Source organism: Hevea brasiliensis, chromosome 2 (genome assembly GCF_030052815.1).
Source record: "Hevea brasiliensis isolate MT/VB/25A 57/8 chromosome 2, ASM3005281v1, whole genome shotgun sequence".
Taxonomy (NCBI): Eukaryota; Viridiplantae; Streptophyta; class Magnoliopsida; order Malpighiales; family Euphorbiaceae; genus Hevea; species Hevea brasiliensis.
Window position 1 is genome coordinate 23,962,318 of NC_079494.1, and position 4,161 is coordinate 23,966,478.

Sequence of the window (4,161 nt, forward strand, 5' to 3'; positions counted from 1 at the left end):
CAAAATAGGTCCAATTGACCTGAAATTTTGACCATGAATATTTAAGACCCATATCTACAAGTGTTATGAAGACACAAAAGCCCAGAAATGACCATAAGCAAGTCAAATAGCTTGCACAAGTTTGGGTCCAAAAACTGGCCGAACCAAAATTGACCTAAAATGACCTAAAGTGACCAATTTTGATGCATTTTGACCAGCAATAGTAAAATGACCATAACTTGGTCTACATAACTCAGAATGACCTGAAATTTTGCCCCGCATGCAATAAGACATAGATCTACAAGTTTTTAGTTTTGACCGAAACATGAAAACCGAGGGAACTAGGTCGTCCGGCTAGGTCAAACTAGTATCCAGGAATCTAGCAAATTGCAAGAAAATGCAATATACATAGAAATGAATTTGGTAACATGTACCAACCCTAAAAGACTATTGAATGTAATATATTAGTAACATTAAAACCTAATTTACCTAGAACGCATTGAGGGTCGAGATATTAGGTTGACTAAGCAAATAATAGAATTCAGTGAATTAATTATCAAGCATTATAGTTAGAGACAGTTTAAATGAGTACTGAAAAACTTCAAATTGTGTTTCTCAGTTAGCAAAGACTAGGGGAAAGGAAAGGAAACATTGAGTCAAGACCAGGAGACAGTTATCAGAGGTTTGTGCACAACAGATAATTCTTTTGAATTTTTCAATTGAAATGAATTATGACTATTTGTACATTATTGTTTTAAATTGTGGAAATGTGTTTGAATGGATACTTATTGCTTGAAAAACATTATAAATGGTTTGAAACTGTGAAAAATTGTTTGAATGATACTGATGGATACTTATTGATTGAAAAGCATTGGAAATGATTTGAAACCACGGCTATCATGTATATTAATTGTATTCCTCGCAAGCTTGTCTAGTGGGATGAATTGAATTCCCTCTCTGGCTGAAGTGTTGAGGTGAGTGCCTATTGAGGATGAATAAAATGAGTACTCATATTTTTGCTAGCTAGCTATGTTATTCCTCATTCGCCATGGCTTCTGGGACAAATTGAATACCTCATTAGCTATCAGCTTTTGGGATGAATTGAATTTGGAACATGATTAAGCTGTGTGTGATTTGTTGATATGTATTGTAAGATTGTGAAATGGAGTTTAAATTCTTATTGACATTCACTGTCTTTTAAATTTAACTATGTTTTGATTACTGAGATTTATTGTGATATTATGTTAAATTCCTTATGACATTATTGTCTTGAATTTAACTATGATTTTACGTATCCACTATTTATATGATTTGTGATTTGTGATTTAAAGTTGTATTTGAATAATGTTGTGCACCACTGAGACAATGTCTCAGCGATAGCTTTTCATTGCTGTCGCAGGTAGACAGATAGACAGGGCAGCAGACTAGGCTGCTAGTACATTCAGCAAGAGATCATTGAGTATATTGAGTATACCACATTTTGCATTTTGTACTGTAATGTATGTTCACTGTATGTATATATTGTTCTTGGTTTTGAGCAGTTGTAAATTAAAATTGTACATTGAAGTTGTAAAATAAATTATGAGTTATTTTGGCTTGTAAAATTTATACTGTATTTCTTTTATCTCAGTCCTTGAAAAATTATTGTGGATTTGCATTAAGAAATATATTGTGTTGTTTAACTGTTGGAGTTGAGATTGAAAAATATATTTGAAGTGCTTTTTATAGGTTTTCTGAAGAACTGTTTTATCCAAAATACAGATGGCACTCTACCCAAATTTTTAAGGAAAGTCCAAATAATTCAAATGTGTTAGCTCTTCACTTAAGTTCAAAAAATTTTTTTAACACTTGTAAAAGGTGCTCACCACTGTAAAAAAGAAGTAAGAAAAGTTTTAAAATCCTATGTAGTGTATTTAATGGGTTATCAGTAGACGAAGTTGGTAATTCATTAGGTATACTACGGGATCATGTTATACCTTACAGAGGGGTAGGGTGTGACATTAATAATTAGAGTAAACAAGAGTGCTGGGCTTGAATTGATGAGTATAGAGAAGTTAGGGGTTTTACCTCACTGTTTGATAAATTTACGTTAAGTTTTCAATAAGAGATAATTGTATTTCTTTTATCTATGATCGAGTCATGCATTGGAATGCGAATAACCTTAGATTGAAGTTTGTTTAAATTAAGAGTTTGATATTTAAATTTAGTTCTTTTCTTCTGATTTAGTGTTACAACCTCCCCCCCCCCTAACTTTTGCTCTTTTTTTGTTACACACGTGCATGAAATTTAGTAACTCAGTCTCTAGGGTTTGACCTGGATTTCCACTTACTGAAAAAAATATTTCATTACTGGTAATTTCAGTTAATTTAATTTTTGGTGGATCAGGCAACCATCAAGAATTTTGGTGTCATTGCCGGGGACTTAAAGTTTATTGGATTTCATGTTTTTAGTGTTAGGATATTCTCTTATTAACCTTATTTGTGAAGTGTTGCTGTTTTCAGGTTTTCGATAAAAATTACGGTATTTCTATTCATTGACAGATTTTTGGTTGAATTAGGAGGGCGCTCTATACTTTTTCTGAAGGAAATGACATTCTGATCATGACCAAAAAGTTTCATTGGCCCTGCCCTCTTGAGGCCAAATTCCATCATTTTCTAGGGTTTTGAGGAATTTTTCTGTTTTTACTTTGATTTCTTTTTGTTTATGATAAGAACTTCTCAATCTGGTGAGTTGATCTTTGATCCAGAAGTAGAAAAAATAGCTAAATAGTTGAGAAAATTGGCTAAGCAAGCTAGGCTGATTCCTAGTACATCTGAAGGAGTCCAATTTCCAAGGGAATTAAGTTTAGATTCAGATTCGCATTTCGATTTTTAAAATGAAATCATCGCTGCTAGAATTTTGAAAGAGTTGGCTGCTCCTGATCTAAACCAACAGCCTTTCTGTATTCAATACCCTACTTTAAATGGTGTTTTTGAGTTAAAATCTGGACTAATCCATTTATTGCCTAAGTTTTATGGTCTTTTGGGTGATGATCCACAGAAGCATTTAAAGGAATTTCATGTTGTTTTTTCTAGCATGAACCTCAAGGAGTTTCAGAGGACCAGATTAAGCTTTGAGCTTTCCCTTTCTCACTGGAAGGCACAGCTAAGGATTGGTTATGTTAACTTCCTTCTGAATTTATCAACTCATGGAATGGGATGAAGCAGATATTTCTAGAGAAGTATTTTCCTGCTTTCTGTGCTGCCAACATAAGAAAAGAAAATTGTGGCATTCGGCAGTACTATGGAGAGAGTTTGTATGAGTATTGGGAGAGATTTAAGAAGTTGTGTGCAAGTTGTCCCCGTCATTAAATAAGTGAGCAGCTTTCGATTCAGTATTTTTATAAGGGACTTATACCAATGGACCGCAGTATGATAGATGCTGTTAGTGGAGGAGCTTTGGTTGACAGCACACTAGAAGAGGCAAGAAGGCTGATTGCTAACAAGGCAGCAAACTCTCAGCAGTTTGGATTGAGAATGGATTACACACCTAAGAAGGTTAATGAGGTAAGTACATCTAACCTTGAGAAACAAATTTCTGATTTAACTTCTTTGGTGAGGCAATTGGCTGTAGGGAACATGCAAACAGTTAAGGTATGTGGAATTTGCTCAGGTTCTAGTCATGCTACTGACATGTGTCCTGCATTGCAAGAGGATGAATTAATGCAACATGCTAATGCAGTAGGAAATTATGGACAGCCACAATGTAGGTATGATCCCTTTTCTAATACTTATAATCCATGATGGCGAGATCATCCCAATTTGAGTTATGGGAATTAATCGATGCAAAATCGATACCAGCAGCAGAGACCACAAGTGAATCAACCACCTCTACCTCTGCCTCCCTCAAATCAAGATATGTCACTTGATGAAATTGTTAAGGCTTTGGCTAGCAATATACAACAGTTTCAACAGGAGACCAGAAATAGCATTCAAAACATAAAGAGGCAGATTGGTCAACTAGCTTTATCTGTGAGTAACCTTGAAGCTCAAGGTTCTAGAAAGCTTCCATCACAAACAGTCATGAATCCCAGAGAAAATGCGAGTGCTATAGTGTTGCAGAGTGGGAAATAAGTTGATAATCAGACTCCATATGAGCCAATGAAAAAGAAGAAGCAAGGAGTAAAAGAGTTTAAAGTTCCTG

General features: G+C 34.7%; 1 non-coding gene across 1 annotated transcript; it reads right to left on the reverse strand.

Annotated features, from left to right (window-relative positions):
• Positions 1-3,224: 3,224 nt before the first annotated feature.
• On the reverse strand, positions 3,225-3,331 carry LOC131178224 (small nucleolar RNA R71). Its single transcript, XR_009147357.1, has one exon. It is a non-coding gene; the product is annotated as a small nucleolar RNA R71 (small nucleolar RNA).
• Positions 3,332-4,161: the final 830 nt, after the last annotated feature.